Source organism: Protopterus annectens, chromosome 1.part1 (assembly GCF_019279795.1).
Source record: "Protopterus annectens isolate FY-2018-M chromosome 1.part1, PAN1.0, whole genome shotgun sequence".
In the NCBI taxonomy this organism is placed as follows: Eukaryota; Metazoa; Chordata; order Ceratodontiformes; family Protopteridae; genus Protopterus; species Protopterus annectens.
Window position 1 is genome coordinate 1,554,205,158 of NC_056726.1, and position 25,547 is coordinate 1,554,230,704.

Consider the following 25,547-nt stretch of genomic DNA (forward strand, 5'->3'; position numbering starts at 1 on the left):
ATAGAGTAACATAAATGAGTGAACAAGCATGAGCTAAGCAAAACACCTGCTTTTAGAAGTGATTGTTGATAGAAATGCTATAGTCCCAAGCACTCGAAGACTGCCCATGCTCCAACTCAAATATGAGTTTGGTCAAACAGCTGCCGCATCTCACCTCAACAGATATGAGTTTTAGTGAAGTAAGTGCAGTAACCGTGGGGAGGTAGTAGGTCTGGTGGGAGTGTAAATTAGGGCAGCAATCAGGATGAAGATTTATGTTGAAGAATAGAAGGGGAATTCTACAGTTAGGGAGAGGGAGGGGAGTTTTAAGGATAGGAAGCAAGAAACAAGATTTAGGGTTAGGGAGCAGGAGGGCAGTTTAGGGTTAGTGGCAGGCAGGGAATTTTTATCTTTAGAGAGTGGGGGGAGTTTAGATTTATGGAGTGTTTATGGAATTTAGGTTTATGGAGGGGTGTTGGAGTTTTACGTTTAGGGAGTGATTGGGCACTTTAGTGTTACTGAAGGGGAGTGGAGTTTTGGGGTTAGGGAGCAAACAGCGATTTTAGGTTTGGAGGGAGTGGGGTTTTAGGGTTAGAGATGTAAGGACTCAGGTTAGGAACTTGGTTTGGTGGCAGTTTTAGGGTTAGAATTAGGGGTCTGTTAGGGCTATACAGTTTCATAGGGTCAGGTGTTGGGAGAGCTAATGATTGGGTTTGTGGGAGTTTTTGTACTTGACGTTTCCAGCAAGTGGAAGCACAAGCCACTAACTTGCAAGCACTTGTTGTAGACCCATGGTTGAACTGTGCTGATATTAGAGAGGAAGAACATGTACAACACTAAAGAAATGAGGTCTTGACAATTCTGTGGTTAACTGTGTGAAAGTGACATTTATGGAGAAAGACAAGGTCACATCAGACTGAAGAAACAAGTGTTGAAAAGCATTCTGGGAGTCAGTAGAGCTGGAAGAAAAGCATGTAGGAAATGATTGGTAATATTGTGCAGTGCTGAGGTAGGAAAACAATGGAGAGGAATGGAAGTAGAAGAAGCCATCTTTTGCTCATAATAGATTTGATTTCTATCCCGAATTTCTAGGGCGGTCTGACTAGAAGAAGCATTTGTCTTTTTCAAAGGTAGCTAGCATTAGCAGAATTGATAGGAATTTTAGTGTTTCGTACTGAAGATGGCTTTCAGAGTGGAGTAGACTATGCTTTGCTCATCACATTAAACTTGAGTTAAGAGGAGTCCTGAGCCATTTTCATTCTTTACAGCTAAGAAGTCCAGTAGCATATGGAAAAATATAAAGTTCGTGGGAAAAGTAGTCTAAAATAATACTATGAAATTCAGGGAGTAGTAAACTAGCTTTGGGAGCAAGAGAGGATACATAAGTCAAGAAAAGGTACGATAGTTTTTAACAGAGATAGTATATAAACAGCTAACATGCAATTCTTTGTTCATCTTGAAAAGAAAAGGTAGAAGAAGACAGTGGTTAAGACAGATACTGTCAGGTTCGATTTGCAGTATGTGACCTGTTCACAGCACTACAAGAAACAACAGTAGTAAATAAACAGGTGAAACCTGGTTGAGAACCACATCAGGTGTCCTTGAAATAAAACAGTTTTGACATCCATGGATAATACTAATGAATTTACTGCAGTTCATTCTATTGGCCTTGTATGTCAGTGTCTGATTCTACGATTACAGCTAACAGATCAAAGCACTTGTTTCCCACCCCACCAAGGCAGCTGGTGCATGTACTGAATGGATGTTAGTATATAACCTAGTCAATGTCTTCAATTTTTAGACTTGGAAAAGAAAATTGTATGAAATCAAGAGGTACACGCACCAGGTCCATGACAGCTGAATAAAACAGAGCCCAACAATCCACTAAATTAATTTTGCTGTACCGAATGTCTTTCAACGTCTTTTGAGTCGGGTAAACAGTCACTGAATCTAGCTGCTGCATTTACAGGATTATGCCTTGAACACATATCTTGCAACACAGTAAAATACCATCATTTGGAGAAGCATCAACATCATCATCACTTAATATGTGTGACTGAGCTGGCAGTTCTCACTGTAGAGTTGGTAGTACTTAATGACTGTTTCTGGGGGAGGAGATTCAAACACCCAATAGGTCAGGCAAAACAGATCTGGTGGATAGTGTTTCACCATATCACACCAATGGCAATTATCATGCATTGAAATGCACCAATTCTGGATGCAGAACACTGTATTTACTGGGTTTGCAGTAGGCATGTGACAGTCACTGTCAGTTATTGAATGTAGCTGCTGTGTTTACAGGATTAAACCTTGACCACATATCTTGCAACACAGTAAAGTAAAAGTAACATTGCACAACGAATCCAAGAGTGGATAACTGTATCACATAGCAATAACCCATGGCTGGGTGTGGGAAATGCTGGATTTACCCACATTTGGTGTGGTTTGGTCACGAGGGCGAAGCTCGAGTGAGCAAACAAAGCCAACTGTAGGTAAATTCAGCATTAGCCACACCCAGTCAGAGGTTATTGCTATTATACAATGACATTATTTAAGAAAAAAGTCACTTCCTTTCCTTAAATAATGTCTTTGTGTATTGGCACCGTTTTGTTCTTCCACCCCCCCCCACCGCACCTTGGGGCTTTCTTGATGTACTGCGCATGCGTATGGGACTTACGTTCCCATGCTTATGCACTACATCAGTTCTTTGGAAAGTAAGCAACAGAGAAAGAAATATCTCTATTGCTTATTTTTTTGTTTTGTTTTTTTAATAAAAAAAAAAAAAAAAAAAAAGAAATCCGGACAGTTCAGACTTACGAGAGAGAGATGGGACGGATCGAAAACAAGGATAATCAGTTACATTTCTCTAGTTTTGCTTAAAGTTCCTGGTTACCCCTGTATTTTCTTTGTCCCGTCTCTCTAGTACTTCTGAAGTGTCCAGATTTCTAACTTTATTTTTTATAAAATGTAAAGAAAACTGGAATCTCCATAGCATATATTAATAGAAGAAAGTCCGGGTGACCGCACTTTTTTCTATTGATATATGCTGGATTTTACAATGTGCATGCTGGTTGGGCTGACTAATCAGTGTGCACGTTTTTTAATGTTAATGGCCAGTGATTCTGTGATACTTAATAATGTGGTAGAAAAGTTATTTCACATTTTATTTTATTTAATTAATTTATTTATTTGACATTTGTTAACCAGGTTAGTCTGGCTGGGCAGATGCCCTTTTTCAGCAGAGACCCGAGGAGAAAAGCTCCAGTACAAAAACAAAAATGTTACAAAAAAGTACATATTTAGGCAAATAAACATAAGGAAAATAAAGATCTGTTTTATACATTGTTAGAAAGATCAAGGAGAGGATTATGCCCTACAGTATCATATTAGAGAAGTGGCAGTATGCAACAAAAAGGTAACATTTATACAAAAGAAGAGAAAAATAAGGAAGTAAAAAAGTAAAGTATAAAGTGGAGTCTCTTATTGGAGATAATAGCAACTAGCCAGAGAAATAGAAATAAAGAATATATGAAAGAAGGAGGGGGCGGAGAAGAAGGGAGGCAAAGGAGGAGGGGATAGTGTTCAAGGAGGATCTTTACTGGGGCAGGTCTAGGAGTTTAGCAGATATTCCTTTAAAGCTAGTTTGAAATTGCTAGAGTTTTGAATTGATCTGATATGGAGAGAACATTTGTTCCAAGAAGTAGTAACTGAGTGGCTATAAAGAATTTCACCAATGGATTTATTTGGTTTGGAAATTTGAAGGAGGTGTTGGTCTGAGCTACGAAGTTCACGGTTAGGGACATAAGGGGAGATGAGAGTTGCCAATGAGGGGCAGGGTAGAGGCTTGTGGAGGATGGTTTGAATCATCTGACCCTGAGGCAGGAGGAGTTGATTATGAAATTCTAGCCAGTGGAGTTTTTTTTAGTGAAAGGCAGTGATGAGAGTGATAATGGAGATTACAGGCAGATCTAGCTATTTTGTTGTATGTAAATTTGAGTTTGGTTGACATATTTTTTTGAAGGTTGGTAAAGATTGGGGTGGCATATAATAGGGTAGGTAGTAGGTAGGCTTGGGCTAAGGACAATTTAGATTCTTGTGTTAAGAATTTTTTATTTCTGTAGAGTAGTCCTAGTTTTTGGTGTGTCTTCTTGATGCAATTATTAATGTGGATGTCAAAATTTAAGTTCATCGTCTATAAAATCCCTGAGAAGTTTAGTGTGATATTCAACTTTAATAGTTATGTTGTTTATAGAAGAAACAGAGAAGGTGAATTTGAGGTGTTGAAGAGGTTTTGGGAGGAAGAGAAGTAGTTTAGTTTTATTAGGGTTAAGTAGGGGTTGGTTGGTTGTGAGCCATCTTTCAAATGAGTGCAGGGTGTCTTGGGCGAGGGTGAGTAGGTGAGGTAGATTATCAGAAGTAGAGATGATGGTGGAGTCATCTGCATGTTGTATAAGTGTAGAGTGTTGGCAGGATTGGTAAAGATTATTAGTAAAGATGTTGAATAGCAGAGGAGCCAGGATGGAGGCTTGAGGGACCCCAGTTTGAACGGGAAGGAAAGGGGAAATAGCAACGAGTCATTTAACAGATTGTAATCTATTAGATAGGCAGGAAGAGAACCAGCTGAGAGTAGAGTAGCGAGATTGAGGTAAGCTAATTTGGAGAGAAGGAGGTTGTGAGACACAGTGTCAAAGGCTTTAGAGAGGTCAAGTATAAGGCATGACACTAATCTGTTGTTATTGAGAGATGTAGAGATAGAATGAGGAAATGATAGTAATGTGGTAGTTGTGCTGTGATAGGGGTGGAAACCATGTTGTGTGGCGGTGAGAAGGTTTTCCTGAATGAGATGTGAAATGAGCTGTTTATGTACACACTTTTCAAGAATTTTTGAAAGAGACAATAGAATAGCAATATGCCTGAAATATGAGGGGTTGGTGGAGTTACCTCCTTTATGTAGGCGTATAATATAGGACTTTTTCCAGATGTAAGGGGCACAATTTTCCTGGACTGACCGATTAATAAGTATGGAGACTGAATAGGCTATAGAGGAGGCTCCAAGGTTAAGGTAAAGTGGTGGCAAGTTGCCAGCAGAGGGGGAGCAGGGTTTAAGTTTACAGAGGAGTGATCTGATATAGGATATCGGGACTGACTTGATTAACAAAGGAATTTTATGGGAAGGAGGTGGGAGGTGTGTCAATGTAGGTATCTTTGTTTGATTTAATTAGATTATGTATGGAGAAGAAGGAGTTCAAAAAAGTGGCAGTTTTGACAGGGGAGCTGTTTTGGGAGGGGTTAGGAGGAGATGGGTTCCCTGGGTGTAGGAGTTTATTAATGTTACTCCAGATCTTTTGGGGGTTAGAGTGGGGGGTTCTGTGTGTAAAGATAAGAAGTTTTTTTGTCTTGGTTGACTTGTTTTTGTATGTTATTTCAAAGTTCTCTGTAGAGCTGGAGACTATTTATTTCAGTTTGATGATTGGGGAAGTCCACTGGGCCACGAAGAGCCCATTTTCAGTGGAGGTCCAGGGAAAAAAGCTCCACTGAATAGTTACAGAGAAAATAGCAATAGCATATACAATCAAAATTGTTGAGAATTTACAGTGTACAATAAAATAAATGTGGTAACATACAATAGATTAGCAGAGAAATAAAGCATTCAGTACAATAATATGATATTTTTGATACAGACAAATGATAAGTACATATAAAAAAAACATTTTTTTTTTTACAAGTTAAAGTAAAAGTTTGAGTAAGAAAGAGGATTGGGAGCAATAGGTGACTGTCACATTAAGGTATAGTGGGGTAATTATAGAAGTAGTTGATTGCAGATAGGGTGGAGAGGTTGGTGGATAGACGGGGTATTTAAGTTGGGGGGTGGGGTGGGCATATCCATTTAGTAGTTAGGTAGGAGAACAAGATAAATTTGAATTTAGTGTAGTCCTGGGTATTGCGAAGAGTGGAAGGGAGTTCCATAATTTATAAATAGAGCAGGAAAGTAGGAGGTGGCCAGGGGGTCGTAATGGTTTGTGGATCTGTAGGAGGTTTTGGTTTTCTAATCTGAGTGAGTGGTTAAGGATGTAGCGGTTTAGTGCAGTAAAGAGAGAGGGGGGCAGCTAGTAGGTTTGCGGATAATCTTGTGGGCATTAGTCAGTTTAAGCAAGGTCAGGTAGTTGGGAAGAGTGGCAGTGGTGGGAGGAGTTTTTAGAGTTGGTAGCAAATTTGCTTATTTTATTATAGCATGATTTGAGCTTGGATTGTAGACCAAATTGGAGATTATTTAACAGGGGGCACCATACATAAATGATGGGAGAAGGTAGGAAGAAGCTAGGGTTTTTCTGGTGGAAGGGGAGAGGTAGTGGTTATGCCTGTATAGAAGTCCTAGTTTTTGGTGGGCTTTTTAATGGTGGATTTAATATGGGTGTCAAATTTTAGATGCTCGTCAATGATGACACCAAGGAGTTTGGGATATTATTGCTACTGAGTATTGAGAGAGAGTCTGTGTCTATTGGGGAGTTTCTAGATGGGGAAAAGATCAACAGTTTAGTTTTACTGGCATTAAGGGCAAGGTGGTTATTTTTCATCCAGGATTCTGTTTTACAGAGGGCTAGCTGAGTTTTTACAAATAGGCCAGAGGGGGTGTAAGCAGAGCAGTTGATAGTTGAGTCATCTGCATATTGGACTATGGATGAGTCAGGGATGGCGAGGTGAAAGTTGTTAATAAATATATTGAAGAGTAGTGGTCCTAGAACAGAACCTTGTGGGATGCCGGTAGGGGTGTGTTGAAAGATGGAGGTTGAGGACTTCCATTGAATGGCTTGTTGACCTTCAGAGAGGTAGCTTGAGAACCAGGCTAAGGTGGAGGTGGAGAGGTTGAGAGATGGATAGTTCTAGGAACAGGGAAGATACAAGTTTACCAGAGTCACAAGCTTGATTTATGGTTTCAAGAAAGAATAGGAGTGCAGTCATGGTACTATGACTAGGGCGGAAATTGTGTTGAGTAGGGGTAAGAAGATTGCTTTGGGTAAAATATGTCATGAGTTGGGTATGAATACATTTCTCCAGGATTTCTGAAAGATGGGAAAGAATAGCTATAGGTCTGAAGTTGGAGGTGCCAGTGTTTTTGCCTCCTTTATGTAGTGGGATGATGTATGCTTGGCACCAGATGGATGGGACATATGCTTCTTGGATGGATCTGTTGATTAAGATAGAAATAGGAAGGGCTATACTGTCAACAGATAGTTTTAGGAAAGTTGTAGGGAGAGTGTCAGGTGTGTTCCGGCTAGGTTTTAGTTGGAGTAGTAGTTTTTTATAGCACATGTGGGGATCGGTTCAAGGCAGAAGGGGGAGGGGAGAGAGTAGTTGGTGGGGTTGGGATGGTGGAGGAGTTGATGTTGGGGGGGGGAGGAGGATAGTCTGGCTATGCAATCTATGAAGAAGGAGTTAAACTGAGTTGCAATGTCCAGGTCAGTAAGGTTTGGGTTTGGGCAGGGGTTCTCTTTGTTTCCTGGGTGGAGGAGGGAGGAAATAGAGGCCCAGAACTTTTTAGGTTTGGTTGAGTGGTTGGTTTGAAGTATGAAATAGTATAATTTATGATCTCTGGTTATAAGTTTTTTTATAGAGTTACAAAGTTGTTTGAATTCTAGTAGGTAGTTGGGTAGTTTGTTTTTTCTTCAGACTAGAAGGGGTTTTAAGTTTATTCCAGGCTTTCTACTCTTTGTCTCGCTTCTGCATAAGGGAGAGAGTATCCTTACTAATCCAGGGGCTGAAATTGGTTTTAACCCAAATTCTTCCGACAGGAGCCAAAGAGTTAAGAGTGTTAAGGAAGATGCTATTGAATTGTAGAACAGCTTCTTCGAGGGGGAGGTCCAAAAGAAAGGACCAATTTATGGAAGAGAGAGTTTGATTAAATATATTAGCATCAAAATTAGATAGCTTTTGGCAGTCTTTATATAAGTGATATTTATATGATTGAAACAAGTGGCGCTGGATGGAAGTAGGGTGGTGATCACTGAGTCAGGGAGTATAGAGGCTTTATTATAACAGTCAGGGTGGGAAGTTAGTATCCAGTCAAAGTTAGAGCTAGTATTAGCTGCATATAAAGGCATACAACTTTGATTTAGAACATCTAGTCTGCCCGCTGTTCTATCTGCTGACTAACCTAAAAATCCTACTTAGCCAATTATGTCTCTGTCTAAGAGGAACATCTAGCTGTCCCATCCATTCTTGTTCTTGCTTTCTGATTGTGACACTATATTATCTTCATAAAGATTGTTCTAGTCATTTGTATGCATCTTAATATGAAAAAAACGCCACACTTCTCCCAGAGCATCCACGCTAGGTCTTTGTATTATGTCTTAATTGTACATCTGTTTTTTAAGGATTGTACTTTATAGACCATTGTAGATTTTTTAATGTAATTCTAAGTGGCTCTTAGGTTCCATTCTCACTTCTTTCTTCAGGATGGTGTCAGTTAGTTCTTCTAGGCCTTTTGAATATGTTCAGTGGCGCATGTTCTTAATTGGTTTTTATTTTTCTTTTCTTTCTAAAACTTTGTTGCATGCATTGAGTCCACTAGAAGAAAGATAGACTCACATTTTGCAAATAAATTGCAGGCACTCAGCTTACAAATTGTTCAGAACTGTCTCTCTTTAATGTAGAACTCACTTTGCTAAATTCATTTCAGATTTGCATTAGATAGGTAAAGGTAACTTACCATTCTAATTTCTATTTCATATCAGACTTTAATAGTTTTAGTCAGTGTTTAGTCTCATACTTCCCTAGGTCAATTATTCTGGACAAAGATAAAAATAATTTTTCCATAGGTAGTTACTAGGCATGCAGTCCTTGAGACCATTAAGGAGTCTAGCCCAAATTCCCAATTTCCCCAGAACACTATCTGGTTAAGTCAATTGCTCAAGGCCACACAGTATGCAAATGAAGGATGAGGTCACCAAATCCTGTTTGACAGGAAGCTACTTTTGAACAGTTCATAGCTTAAATATTCTATGCTAATGGAATGCTTTATCTACCTGACTTCCCCCTTAAGTTCTTTTGAAGTAATTCCATGTCATCACATGATGGAGGAACAGACACAAAATCAGGGATGACTTGAAATTTCTACTCTACTTCACTTAGGAAGTTAATAGAACAACAAGTTTTGCATCGACATGCATTTTCTGAAGAATAAGCAAGTAACTATAATATCTGGAATTACTGACTGACTGTAATCCCCACTGATTTACCACAAGATCAAAGCTTTTATGAGGGAAAGGTCAAGCATATGAAGTTAAACCATGGACATTCTGTAAAACCAGACCAGAGAAAATTTAGAGTTATGATTGTTTGACTACTGCCATCTATCCTAAGGATTCAGAAAGAGTCCTAGCATTCACCTTAAAGGCCACTGTAAAAAGACCCTACTTCAGAGATGCGGTATTAGCGCATTCAGAGACACATTATCCGCAATGACGAAAGACCTCTTCTTGGCTAATTTGCATATCTCTGAATTGCCATTAAACACTGGGAGTGCTGATCAGCAGTTTCCTACACTTGTTAACACTGGTGGCAGATTCATTGTGTTAGCACAGGCATCTCCCATAAGTTCTCTTGCACACTTACACATAGTAAAACACACACACACACACACACGCACACGCACACGCACGCACGCACGCACGCACGCACGCACACACACACACACACACACACAGACAAAACACATATCCCATACTTGTTCGTGTTGTCAGAACATTTCCAGTGTTTCCTTTTTCCATGCTTTGGTAATTTATGGATGATTACAATGTCAGTAATGCCACACATTAGAGTTTCACAGTTCATATCTTTCAACAAATGCATGTTAGCACAAAAGCTGTTATTCTAGTGACTTTCTAAGAGGAAGCATTAAAATCCATCTATGTGAGTTTGTCATGCTTTTTCTTTTGGCTTTGTCTAGATTTCTTGCACTTTGCAGTTGAGAGGTATGCTTTCTGTTACCTGTCCCTCATACTCATAACTGACAAACTGTTGCAGGCACTGAATAATACCTGAGATCCTCAACATATGTTATAAAATTCTTGGTCTACTTATTTACCTGTTAGCGCAGTGGGTTAAGGTGGATTCTGTGTCAAGGGTGCAGGGTGTAAAGTTGTTTCCTCCCTGTTTAATTTACATTTTTTAAGTATTAATTCTTTTCTCATTACAGCCCTGGTATCTAGCAATAACAAAAGAGGTCTAATATCCTTGGCTGCAGGGTGCAGGGTTGGATTCCACTTTAGTGCCTTTAAGACATTCTATTTATAGTATACCTGGTATCTAGTGGTTTCCCACTCCACTTATTTTTATTAAATGCCTTTAAGGCATGCTATATAGGGTATCCCTGATGTCTAGTGTAAATTCTCATCCATAAGTGCTACTAAGGCACATAGCTAAAGAGTTTTCCCTGGTGCCTAGTGGTTCTCCACTCCACACTGTATTTTTTTAATCAAGTGCCTTAATGTGCCCTGGGTTCCCTCCAGCCCATGCTATTTTGAAGTGTTATGTCTAAGTGCTGTTAAAGCACAAAATGAGACAGTGTAATCCCTGGTGATTAGTGTTCCCCATCTCTTGTCTTCAGAGATACCACTGATTGCTAGTATTTCCCTTCAACCCACATTTTTATAGATATCCCAGGTGTCACTTGCTTTCTCTGACTCACGTTTTGAGAAATATCCCTTGTGGCTGTTGTTCCCCCAACCCAATGCTGCAGGCTTTGTGAGTTAATTTAGGTCAGTGTGGAAGTATGACAGCCACCGCAGCCCCCCCCCCCCCCACACACACACTAAACCTCCCCTACTTTGACCTCCCATCCAGACACACACTCACATATGCCCGTCACATACCCTCATGGACACACCCCCTAACACCACCTGACCATTAAACCCCCCCAGCACTTACTTCTACTGCAACTGATGGACATGAGCATCCAGGAGTGGCCATGCTAATTTGCCCAATCAAGTGATTAAAAGATTCTCTGAACTGCTTGGCTGCGTATATGCCTTATGGCAGGCCATTCCAGTTGACAATACATGGGTAATTAACATATGCCTCTCCCCTGTCATGCCTCATTAACATGAGCACAGCTGCAGAGACAGCCCATCTTTATGCAAAAGCACTGCGGTAGGCCTGTCTCTTATTTATTTGCCTATGTGAACGGTAACCATGTACATACTATTTTAGGTAAACAGCTTCTGTAGCCATTTGCCTTGACCTTGCTGTCAGATCCTTATTTAATGAAAGCCATCCAACTTTCATAGATTAGAGGAGTAGCTTCTTTCTACTTCTTGGTTTTTTTTTATTTTATATTCAGATTCATTCAACCTTCAAATGTTGGTGAAATAGCTTTTTTCTGTTTCTTCATTTTCTTTTGTCAATGGTTAACAGAATCCACATGACCCTGTTATTCCACTTCAGGATATAATCTTGACTAATTCAATTTAGGAATGCCATTTTAGGGCTGTAATCTGAAACAGTGCTTCTAGATCTTCCCAGCAGCTGCCTAGAATAGGGCTGTCACAAAGGGAAATATTGTCAGTCCAGCTATCTGGAATTTTGTAAATAATTATATGTCATTTGTGAATATTAATCTGATTTATATAGATTTATATAGAAATGTGACAGAAGGAGATGTCATCCCAGCTATCTGGAAGTTTGTAAGTGGTTGTGTGTCATTTGTGAATATCAACATTATTCATATGTCTGTGTTATAACTCTATTAGAACTGTATGTCATATTGTAGAGACGTGTGCTGAAGAGAAATTTTTTAAAGTACTGAGCAGAAATTTATATACATTATTGTAACTGTTTAGATGTATATATTTTAACAATGGGAACTGAAACACAAGAAGAATAGCTGAAAACTTAAATTACTTTATAGCCACATAATAAAAGGATGTTATCTTTCAGTTTCAGTCAACAAGAGACAGAATGTCTGTACTAGAGAAGATTTGTTTGTATTGTCTTTAAATATGGAGGAATGTAAATTATTTTACAGCTTCCACCATATGCCAAAGTATCTAAGGTCTATGTATGTTCGCAGGTAGATGCTAAAATCAGTGGTTGGTGGTTGTGAGCCTGGGAACTGAAGTCAGATGACAAGAAATTATATCATTCTGCAAGGACCCCAGTAGTAATATTTGAAATATTAATTTAAGAACTCTCTGAGAGAGAGAGAGAGAGAGAGAGAGAGAGGGAGAGTGAGAGAGAGAGACTGTGCATTTTGTATTTTGTCTTTGACCTGACAAGAACATCCACTTACCACATCTGCCTGTTCTGGAAGTAAGGTAACTAGGGAACAGTAATTTATCTTAGATTCAGACAGGAAAAAAGTGAAGTATAGCTTAGATGTTTTCTTTATTTATTTGAGACTGTCCTGCAATGTTGTTTTAAATATTTCCTGTGATTTTGAACTCTGATGTAACTGTGATTATTTACTAAGAATTTTCTTGTTCTTTTATTATTTGTTATTAAATATATTTAAACCTTTCATTATGGCTGATATTTGTGAGAAATATTTAAGCTCTGAGAGTATTTGCATATTTATCTGGTGACACTGTGTGGGATACTCCTAAGATCCTTGCTCTTGGTCAAACTACCATCTGTATTAATATTAATATTACACAGTAAGATTGGACACCCTTTGTTAAGGGCCTTAAAGTAGCTGATAAGGAGTGACTGGTGTCAGTAATAACTACCTCATAGTTTGGGCAAAAGGGGGCATAGCTAGTAAAGCTGTGCCAGCCTTTCCCAGGTTTGTCTGTGTGTGTCTGTGTGTGTGTGTGTGTGTGTGTGTGTGTGTGTGTGTGTTTGTGTGTGTGTTTGTGTATGTGTGTGTGTGTGTGTGTGTGTGTGTGTGTGTGTGTGTGTGTGTGTGTGTGTGTGTGTGTGTGTGTGTGTGTGTGTGTGTGTGTGTGTGTGTGTGTGTGTGTGTGTAAATCAAACCTCAAAGCGTGTTTGTGTCAACTACTCGAGCAGGGACATGAAGCACAGGTTGGACAGAGAAGGTGGTGGAGGTCTTGGCTTGGTCACTCAGCTGAGATCTCAGCTCTATAGGTGTGCCAGTGGGGAGTCTTATTGGGGATCTGGAGAAAGAGAGAGAAACCAGCCTCAGACCGACTGTGGTCTCTGTGTGCTCTTAAGGAATGTAATGGCATCATCCTCAGTGAAGGTAATATGCTGCTCTATGCTAGGCTCATACCAGCCTAAGACACATAGTCTAAGAGCTACATAATATCTCTCTCTTCATATAGTCCAGGGAAGTATGTCTCAGGGCATTTACCCTACATGGACTATGATGGACTCATACTGGTAGCTGTGGTGTAGTGACTTGAGTGGGTGTGCAATTCTGGAATTTTGTAAATAATTATATATCATTTGTGAATATTAATATGATTTATATAGATGTGACAGAAGGAGATACTGCCATCCCAGCTCTCTGGAATTTTGTAAGTGGCTGTGTGTCATTTGTGAATATCAACATGATTCATATGCCTGTGTTACAACTGTATTCGAACTGTATGTCATATTGTACAGACGTGTGCTGAACAGATATTTTGTAAAGTACTGAGCAGAAAGGAATATACACTAATGTAACTGCTTATTAGCTACTTTAAGGCCCTTAACAAAGGGTGTCCAATCTTACTGTGTAATGTTACTATCAATACAAATGGTAGTTTGACCAAGAGCAAGGCTATTAGGAGTGGCCCATTTGATGCAGAGAGCTGCATCTGGAAATGCTGTGTGTGCACCTGTCATCCTGTCATTACAATACATATCGAAAAGAATGTGTACCAAAAAAAAATAATAATATATGTATGTGTAGCAGCAAACCTCCTGTGAACCTAAATTGACCAACAGTAATGACAATAATAATAACAAACCCCCCTCTATTTTATTCTCTCTCTTTTGGTACGTATCTAATTCCAATAGGCTTTTAGTTTCAAAAAGCTACTAAGACTCAATGTATCGTTGAGTCCTGGAGACTTGTTGGCATTAAGCCTAATTTGCCAAACAAGTTCCCTGAACTCTAAATAATCTTCCCAAGGACCCCCACGTATTTCTTGTGTTACTTTTTCAAGGACCAAAAACCTAAAAGCATGTCCTGGGTACTGTTGAACGTGTTTGAACAAGACATTATTGTTTTAATTCTATTTAGTATTAGAGAGGTAATGATAGTTTTATAAAATAATTTATACTATTGATGGTGTACTGTTTTAGATGCATTTTTATGATTCATTTATTTTTTATTGGATTGTCATGTGACATGGTTTTTCTATATAAAATGGCTTCAAGTATAATGTATTGTTATTCTGATGAAGTCAGCTGATTGATGCTGACGAAAGCGCTAAATAAACTGAATTTCAAAGTGCTTGGAAAGTTCCTTTCTTGGTTTTTAGAAGTTATATTTCATATGCAACTTAGACAAAAGGAGAGCACTGTCATATTATTAGAATCATGGATCACCCTAACTAAAAACTCTGAAAAATGAAAGTTTAAACTGATGCTTGCTGCTGAGAATTTCAATGATTTAACCCTTCTGCGCATCCCTATCTGCTACATTGTTGCCATATTAATATATCTCACATTATACAATGACCCCCCCCATTAATATTCCAAAACGTGCACGCTGATTGGTCAGCGTGACCGTTGTAAATCCAACTTATACTAATGGAAAAAGGTCCGGTCACCTGGACTTTTTCCATTAGTATAAGTCTTTACTTTTTTTGTGTTAGGCAGCAATGGAGAATGAAAGAGCTCCGTTGCTGTAATCTCGCTATGTTAAATAAGTTTAACATAGCGAGATATCTTAAAAAAAGCAATGGAGATCTTCCTTTCTCCGTTCCTTTTTTTAAAGCTGTCTCGCTATGTTAAACTCATTTAACATAGCGAGACAACTTTAAAAAAGCAACGGAGATCTTCCTTTCTCTGTTGCTTCCTCTACACACAGCTCTGATGTACTGTGTAAGCATACACATGCGCAGTACATCAGGACTGCTCCAGGATACTGGACAACTGCGGAAGCGCAGCACGAAGGCATTATACAATGCCATTATTTAAGAAAAGTAAGTATTTTTTTCTTAAATAATGTCATTGTATAATAGCAATAACCCACTTCTGGGTGTAGGTAATGCTGGATTTATCCACGGTTGTCTTTGTTTGGCCATTCGGGCTTCGCCCTCGTGTCCAAACCACACCAACCGTGGGCAAATCCAGCGTTACCCACACCCAAGTGTGGGTTATTGCTTTATTAAAACAGGAAGACTGCCCAGTTAACAGGGAAATATTTGCATAATCAGTGCCAAAGCACCTGTGAGCCTCATTGTTGGAGTTACTACTCTGGGACTTAGTATACCCTGCCCCCCCCACTCCCCACTAAATTGATTAGTACTGACCCTGTGTGTATCTACTTCCATTTTGCCCGGTAGACTTGCTATAACTCTATTAATGCTGGACTCTGTTAATGATGTCCCTGCATAAAATGTCATACCAAAGTTTAGTATTCCACTGGAATACCGATCTCTGTAGTGAATACTAGTAATAGTATAATAATAATATTGTTAGGAATAACATTAACATCAATCTGGTAGTCAGTGCAGAGGAGCTGTTAATTAGCTGTTTCATATAGTCCAGAGTTTGATTCCCTCAGACTCCATTACCCACCTGTATGACTTTGAGCAAGTCACTTATCCAGAAAGCAGTCCTGTACTTATCCTTGAAAAGATCCATGGAGATCAGTGCACTACCCTGGTTAACAAATGCACATAAAATATAGGTAAAAAAATCTAGATTTAAAAATGGCAGTCACAGGAACTTTAATTATGTTTTTCTGATATATTTTTGTGTATTTTGTTCCTGTGATGCACTGATGCCTGTAGGACATACAACAAGTTTATTTTTACAGCATAAAGCATTTGCTCCATGGATAGCCCCCCCCCCCCCATTGTGCTACTAAGTAATTTAAATCTGTTTGCATTCTGTTGTTATTAACACTGTTAGCTCTAAGGGTTCTAGTTCATTAGACTTCTACTTAAATGGATGCATGGAATCTAGTAGGTAGTACAACAGATTAAGTTTAGGAGATGTTAATACATTCTCACTAAACTTATGTCCAAGAAAACCTTCAAGAAGTTCATCCACAACACCAAACATTGGTAGGAGACTAAGAATGCCCTCCATTAAGCATACTTTTGTCTCATATCCCTGGTGTTCAGAGGCTACTCCCTGTCCTTCAGGATTTGATTCCCATAGTCTATACTTGCCTCTTATGTGACCCCGAGCATGTCAGTTCACCAAACAGTACTCTTGGGTTACCTCTGGAAAATCCCTTTGTGCCCAGTTGGTTTACTAAGTTAGTAAATAAATAAAATGCTTGTGTTTGTTAAGCACAGGGATGACCACACATTATGTGACAAATCCTTGGGTTTAGATTGGTTTAATTTCTATCCCAAGACATGGGTAGGCTGGTTCAGTGACATTTAAATGAGAAATGCTTGCCAGGCTAAGTAACAACAGTTTTAAAACCATTTGTATATAAAGCTAATTCAAATTTATTTGACTAATACAGGTGCTCCAATAAAGCACCTGTATTAGTCTGCTCCATTAAAGCATCCTTAATAGCCTTCTGTAAATCTTATGTAATTAACAGCTCCTTAATTCTCTGCTCATCAATTAAAGGACTGTACTGCATTGATATACAATTTCCTAACTTCACTTTTGCCATTCTTGGTGTATATGGGTATCTTGAGACAGTGTAGCAGTTGTCTCATGTTTACTGATAGCTACAGTATGGGAAAGGTATACATACACAATGTCACATGCGGCTAAACTCTCCCATGCAAGCATTCATCAGGTTGTCAAAAACCATACACACAACACCCACCATACATAGCACACAACACACACATATAGACTAGTGTATTCTGGAACACTTAAATGCAGACTTCCTAAACAACCAAAACCTTCTAGTCTCCCCATTTGTAACGATTATCCTCAGCAAACCCAAAAACACTCAACAAAAGCAGTGCCTAACACCACACACCCAGCCACACTCAACGGAGACCCAAAACCAAATGTCTTAAGGGAAGAAAACACACTTCCTTAGACTTTAGTCATAGGGATTCCATTGTAAGACATACTGATGCCCCTCAAATCAGGCTGAAAAAGAATAAGATAGCAGTTAATTGCCTATCTGGAGCAAGGATCCGCCAAATTGCACACCCATTCAAGTCACTACACCACAGGTACCAGTATGAGTCCATCATAGTCCATGTATGGTAAATGCCCTAAGACATACATCCCTGGAATATACGAAAAGAGACATTAGTGCGGTTTCAGATTGTGTCTCAGGCTGGTATGAGCCTAGCATTGAGCAGCATATTATGTTCACCGAGGATGATGCCATTATATGAACAAAAGATGATTGATTTCATCAATTGGCTGAGTTTCTGATGTCATTCTAAGGGGATCCAATATATGTTAGCATGGGATGACATGGTAAACAGGACACTTTATTTTGCCAGGGATAGTCTCTGCACTTGTCCCTTCCAGGCTTTTGAAATACTGGCTAAAACCTTATCTGCCTCCATAGTGCATTTTTAGGTCATGCCAAATTAAGAAGCCTACCAACATAGCAAAATCAACTCAATTGAACCTCAAGGTGTTACTGCTCAATACCAGGAGTCTAAATAAAGAACTACACCCTCCCATGCCATCCTCACTCTTGAGAATATAGACATCTGTGCAGTTACCGAGACATGGTTTAAAGGCGCAGAGAGTATCCCAGCAGTGTGAAGTTTCAGTGCCTTTCATACAGACAGTCTCTAAAGATTAAACAGGTTGACATGCTGGAATTTCTCCATGTGCAAATCACCATAGATAAAATCCCGTACCATATCCTGACAAGCAATAGGTCACCTTCCATGTCCAAAGAAAGTCACAGCACATACTTGGACGTACTGAAGACACATACCCTCCAACCAAACACTGTACTCATGAGGGACTTTACATGTCTATAGACTGGGAATCTTACCCAGCCTCAAATTTGCAGATGGCCACTACAGGCTCCAACATACTGGACTTCATACTCACAAGTATGGGAGAAAGCTGAATTCTCCATATTAAGGTTCAACAAAAGCTGTCTCCTTTGAACTCAATATAAGATTGTAAACCCCAGTAAACCCAGTGACAAATCAGGAAATATTCCAAGGCAAACTACCTTTTATTAAGAAATAGTTTGTCAAAATTCAATGCCCCTCTGAATCCAGAGAACACAGCAGCTTATGCAGAATTGTTCACAGAAACTCTACAGCCATATCAATATCTGCATAGAGGCTGCTGTACCTACCAGAAGTAAGTCCATAACTAACTCCAAAAAACAAACCGCTCTGCTGGCATCCCAAATAAAACAGGACATACAGTAAAAAAAAAAATCATGGCAAAATCAAGAAGTGTAACTCCCATAAAGACAAGCACTATCTCATCAAATTAAACAGGCAACAGAGTAGGTTAATTAGGTCAAATAAAACCAACGTCAAGGTTAAGTAGGCCTCCCAGGCAAAAGACAACCATAAGACCTTCTTCAGGTATATCAGAATCCTCTAGGGCAGCACACAGCAGTGTGCTGAACTGATAGTTAATGGTGCCACATTCACTAAACCTGATGATATATCAAACCTGATGGCTGCCAAATTCAGTTTCAGCTTTACCCCCTACTCAACCCCCAGCCACCCCCAAGAAATGCTCTTAAAGACAGCCCCTTCAACTCTAACTAGAGATGCCAAGAATACAGCCTCAGTGGGTCCTAATAAGATACTGAAATGCTTCTTAAATAGTCTAAAATATGCTTTATCAGGGCCACTGGAGTCACTTTTTAACTAGTCTCAAAACAGTCTTTGTGCTGCAAAGATGGAGGACTACAATGGTCATTTCCCTTCACAATGGAGGACCATCAGCAGATCTATGAAATTACAGACTCATTATTCTGACTAATCTTATTTCCAAAGCCATAGAAGGAGTTATCATCAAAATGATCAACAAAGACTAAGTTATACAACGAAGCATAAACCCCCTTTATAATGTGCTGGATAGCCAACTGGCTCATGGAAAACTGCAACAGTTATCCCACTTCACAAGAGTGGACCATCAGCTGACCACAGAAGCTATAGACCTATTTAACATGCAAAGCCATGAGACAAATTATTATGGAAATGATCAACAAAGACAGACAATTTTCAGACACTGTACTGCACCCTGTTTAGCTTTGTCAAGGTAAGATCATCTCTACTAAACTTGGTGGACTTTTTTGAGAAGGTTACCAAGGCAATGGATGAGGGGAAAATGGTGCATACCTCCTACCTGGACCAGGCTAAGGCTTTCGATACAATACTCCACTGGGGTTTAGTTGACAAACTCACCGAACTGGGTATAAACCCATATATAACTCTCTGGATTGCCAGCTGGGTCTCAGACAGGACCTAGGAAGTCAGGATTGGTGATACCACCTTCACAAAGAGACTGGTCACCAGTGGGGTACCTCAGGGGTCTGTGCTGGGAATCTCCTATTTGGCATCTTTGTCTCAGAGGTAAAGGCTAATGTTTAGGCCATTTGGCTAACCAAGATTGCAGATGACTATAAATTGGGAGCTATCATAGATTTCCTCTTGACACAAACATCTTACAAAAGGGTCTAACATAGACAAATGACTTGTGCCAAAGTCACAGACTAAACTCAATGTCAAGAAATGCATTATGGTGCCTTTTGGGAAAACTGCCACCCAGGCTATTTACTCTGCTGATAACACATCCCTAACAGTCAACCCAGTAGTCAGGGATCTGGGAACAAATACAGACAGTAATCTGGCCTTTGACCAATGTGTGGCCAAGGCAGTAAAAAAATAATTCTATGTCACCCAACTTATAAGTAAGGGCATGGCGTCCAGGTGCAAGAAAGACATAGTTCCACTTTATTTGACCCTATCAGACCCATTTTTGAGCATAATGCCCCCCTTTGGCATGTGCATGACCAAACATATGCAATAATTGGATTACCCACAAGGGTTCCTTACCAAAAAATCCAGGGTATAAACACTTTTCCCTATACAAATTGCTTAAAGCCCTATCTTTATACTCTGTCTCCTACAGGTACTGAGAGGTGATATATGCCTGATATACAAGGCTTCCTTAGACCTAGCTCTGCTGGACCTTTCACATATCCACAAAATGATTTAAATTTTCCTTGTGACATAAACAGGACATGTTGGTGAGACAGATACTGTATGTGTCTCAGAGGATCTCCATGCTCTGGAAAAGGCTGCCTGTCCATGAGAAGCAGAGTTCATCCCTAATTCCACTTAAGTATAGACAAAGGCAGACAGTAATGCCCACACTAGCATCCCCATCACCTCTAGAAACATACTAACTAATATAGCCCTTCCTAATAAATGCCCATAATACATAGGGACACAACTGGGTTGGACTGCTTTGCTAGGTTTTTAAAGGTCCTGGTGGTCATTATGTAGTGTATAGCTACAAATCTATAGGACCCAGGAGATTAGGATCAGTGAGACCACCACCACAAAGAGGCTGGTCACAAGTGGAGTCCTGCAGGGCTCCATGGTGGGCCAACTACTCTTTGGCATGTACTTCTCTGAGGTCAAAGTCAATGTCAATGGCTTCTAGCTGACCAAGTTCACAGATGATTGCAAGCTGGGAGCAGTCATAAAATCCCCCCAAGATGAAAACACCCTACAGAAAGGTCTAACACAGGCAAATGACTGGTGCCAAAGTCACAGCTTAAAATTCAATACCAAAAAATGCATTATAGTACCTTTTGGGAAGCTGTCCACCCCAGGAAAGTATGTCATCAATAAAACACCTTAACTCACTAGTCTGGGATCTAGGAGCACATGTAGACAGTAACCTGATCTTTGACTAACACGTGTCCAAGGTAGTAAGAAAATCCTTCAATGTTGCTCGAAGTAAGGGAATTCAATCTAGTTCCATGGAAGTCATCACACCACAGACCTCAGCCCTCATCAGATGCATGTATTATACCCCCTTTGGTATGCACCTGGCCAGACACATGCAACAATTGGAATGCCTGCACAGGTCCTTTACAAAAAGGGTACATGGAGTAAACTCAATGTCCTATGTGGCTTGCCTCAAAGCAATATCTATATTTTCAGTCTCATACAGACCACTGACAGGCAACCTATGCCTGGTGTACAAAGCATCCTTGGATGCTGCTCTGGTGAACCTTTTAGATCCAAAGACCTACATTTTGCTTGTGACATAAATAGGATATGTTGGAGAGATACGTATGAATTCAGAGAATAACCATTTTCTGGAATAGGTTGCCCATCCATATGGAGGAAAGTTCCTTTCTTATCCTATTTAAGCATAACTTGGACCAGTGGATGGGAAATCAGAAATTCACCCCTGCCCTGGTGCTTATGTCCCTGATGAACAGAAGCCACTAATAATTCAAATTCATGTTAAAACCAAAAATTACCCCCTATATAAATTCTAAAACATAAAATGTGTGTATGTCAAATTTGGGTTGCATAGCTAGACTTAAAAAGTCCCTAGTGGTTGTTAGCCTAGTGCACATCTATTAACCTATGAACATCAGGGATGCTACCACCATGCTCAGTGCCCTAGGCTATGTATGTGCTCATTCTGTTTGTAATATGTTATATGTGTTGCTCTTGTAGTAAAGATATATTTTACTTTATTTTATTTTGTTTATCTTTTGTTGACCAGGTTAGACCCATTAGGTTAGTAGCCTCTTTTCAGGGGAATCCCAAGGTTGTATTTCTACTACTAGGGCAAATTTGGTCAGGGCATCAAGAAACTTGCTTTTCTCTTTTTGATAAGTGCCTTGGTATCTTTTACATCCACCTGAGCTATCACCATCTCAAGCAGATGGGATCCTGGTTTAGTGTCTCATTCTACGGATGACACGCTCAGGAGTGCAGCACCCCCGCCAGTGCTGCACTACAGTCTTGGCAATTCAATCAACTGATGTAGCAATCAAACTCACAACCTTCCGTTCTTCCAGCACCAAAGATGAATATGCTACCCGTTGAACCACTGGCACTATGCCATGCATTTTCACTTATATACATGGGTGTTTCTCTCTGTCTTTGTCTTCATGGGTGTTACAAGCCAGACACAGAAGAACAGAACATTTCTAATGTCACTGCAGCACTGGTACCTGACAATGAAGGGTCTTAGCATGGTCAGACAACACAGTGGCACTGACATCAATGGTTACAGTGCAAACAATGTTACTCCCACATCTGTTGACATTGTGGTGGCTGTCAGCACCAGTCATGGGCATAACAGTGTATGGAGGGAGAAGACATTTATGTCAACACAACACAGGCTGCACAGTCCTCACATGCAAATGTAGCAGCATTGAGCAGTGCTACCACTTTAGAGAGGTGGATATCAATGCCACAATGCCTGTTCAAGCACCAGTCAGCAGAATTGCAGGCCAGTGATCCAAGCAGAGATAGATACTGCCATGCTTAGTTGGAGATGATTAGTGGGCTGTGTGGCATATGTGATTTTATTTATTTAATTATTTTATTTATTTAACATGTGTTTACCAGGATATCTGACTGGACAACAGTGTCCATTTCCAGTAGAGTCTTGAGGAGAAAAGCTCCAGCAATGTACATTTTTACTAATGAGTGTCTAGTACACCAAAGAAAAAGTTTACTATACAGATTATATGTATCTACATTACAGTGTAGCAGAGATCAGTAAAGCAATTTATATACATAGGAGATTAATCAACAAAAATATATACATGAAAGATGAGATTAACACATAAAGTACAAATATAGTGCATCATGTCTTAGATTTTCTTAAGCCTCATCTGTCAGAATACAGTTTACAACTGTGAGGAAGATAAGGGGCTATAGGTAAGGGAGGAAGAGGAGATTACAGGAGTTACAGCGTGGATAGAAGTGTAGTTAGAGATTATATTGAGTAAGGAAGACAAGGGGATATAGGTAAGGGAGGAGGAGGTTACAGGAGTTGTAGAGTGGATAGAAGTGCAGTTAGAGGTTATATCTGAGTGAGGAAGATAAAGGGATACAGGTAAGGGAGAAGGGGGTTACAGGAGTTATAGAGTGGATAGAAGTATAGATAGAGGTTATATCTGAGTGAGGAAGACAAGGGCTATAGGTAGGGGAGGAGGAGGTTACAGGAGTTCTAGACTGGATAGAAGTGTAGTTAGAGGTTATATCTGAGTGAGGAAGACAAGGGGCTATAGGTAAGGGAGGAGGAGGTTACAGGAGTTCTAGAGTGGATAGAAGTGTAGTTAGAGGCATATCTGAGTGAGGAAGACAAGGGGCTATAGGTCAGGGAGGAGGATGTTACAGGAGTTATAGAGTGGTTAGAAGTGTAGTTAGAGGTTATATCTGAGTGAGGAAGACAAGGGGATATAGTTAAGGGAGGAGGTGGTTACATGAGATATAGAGTGGATAGAAGTGTAGTTAGAGGTTATATCTGAGTGAGGAAGACTAGGGGATACAGGTAAGGGAGGAGGAGGTTACAGGAGTTATAGAGTGGATAGAAGTGTAGTTATAGGTTATATCTGAGAGAGGAAGCCAAGGGGATAATATATAGGGAGGAGGAGGTTACAAGAATTATAGAGTGGATAGAAGTGTAGTTAGAGGGTATATCTGAGTGAGGAAGACAAGGGGATATAGGTAAGGGAGGAAGAGGTTACAGGAGCTCTAGAGTGGATAGAAGTGTAGTTAGAGGTTATATGTGAGTATGGAAGACAAGGGGCTATAGGTAAGGGAGGAGGTTACAGGAGTTTTAGAGTGGATTGAAGTGTAGTTAGAGGGTATATCTGAGCGAGGAAGACAAGGGGCTATAGGTAAGGGAGGAGGACGTTACAGGAGTTCTAGAGTAGATAGAAGTGTAGGTAGAGGTTATATCTGAGTGAGGAAGACAAGGGGATATAGGTAAGGGAGGAAGAGGTTACAGGAGCTCTAGAGTGGATAGAAGTGTAGTTAGAGGTTATATGTGAGTAAGGAAGACAAGGGGCTATAGGTAAGGGAGGAGGTTACAGGAGTTTTAGAGTGGATTGAAGTGTAGTTAGAGGGTATATCTGAGTGAGGAAGACAAGGGGCTATATGTAAGGGAGGAGGACGTTACAGGAGTTCTAGAGTAGATAGAAGTGTAGGTAGAGGTTATATCTGAGTGAGGAAGACAAGGGGATATAGGTAAGGGAGGGGGAGGTCACAGGAGTTATAGAGTGAATATAAGTGCAATTAGGGGGTATATCTGAGTGAGGAAGACAAGGGGATATAGGTAAGGGAGGAGGAGGTTACAGGAGTTTTAGAGTGGATAGAAGTGTAGTTAGAGGTTATATCTGAGTGTGGAAGACATGGGGATACAGGTAAGGGAGGAGGAGGTTACAGGAGTTATAGAGTGGATAGAAGTGTAGTTAGAGGTTATATCTGGGTGTGGAAGACATGGGGATACAGGTAAGGGAGGAGGAGGTTACAGGAGTTATAGAGTGGATAGAAGTGTAGTTAGAGGTTATATCTGGGTGAGGAAGAAAAGGGGGTACAGGTAAGGGAGAAGGAGGTTACAGGAGTTATAGAATGGATAGAAGTGTAGTTAGAGGTTATATCTGAGTGTGGAAGACAGGGGGATACAGGTAAGGGAGTTATCCAGGGTTAGTACATGAGTAGAGCCAGGTAGATTTTAGGGGATCTTTTAGTAGTTTCTTAAACTTGGTGGTGCTGCAGGTGGATCTAATATTGATGGGCAGGGAGTTCCCGATTTTAGCGATACTGTTTGAGTACAGCGAGTCACCAGCATTATTGCTACTTTTCGTGATGTTTACTAGGTTTTTTTTACTGCAGCACAGGGTCCGATTATTGGAATATTGAGTAAGGAGGCCTTTGAGAGCGGATGTTTTTTCAGGTTGATTAAGTATTTGGTGGGCAGTGGAGAGCTGGTTAAAAATTAGTAGGTTGGAGAATTCTAGCCATGAGAGTTCTTTGAGAGTGTGACAGTGATAGAATCTGTAGCAAACTTTGCTATTGTATTACAGCATATAATTACTTTGTTTATGTAAGTTTTCTTGAGGTTAGTAAGGATGGGAGTCCTACTGAAACAGCTGTGGACAAACTGAGAAGAAAAAAAGCAAGTAACCGGTCTGCCTACCACAAACTGTTTATTGAATTGAGCGCTTTCATCAGGCGTTCGCCCCAAGACTTCTTCAGAATAAAAACAGCTGTAGCCAGCTTCCGTTTAAAATAGCAACCAGTCAAGTCACATGTATGAACAGTGCTTAGAGTATTGGTTAAAAAACAAGAGGCAAAACATCATAAATTGAATAACAAATACATATAAAGCCTATTTTTGAAAACTTTAAAAATCAAAATTGATCAACCCTAATCAAACAATGTTTAAAATCTGTCAACATATGTAGACTAAAAATTGAAAAATATTGTCAACATTATACTATATGTGAAATTCAGACTTTAATTTTAAATAACTTGAAATCAACA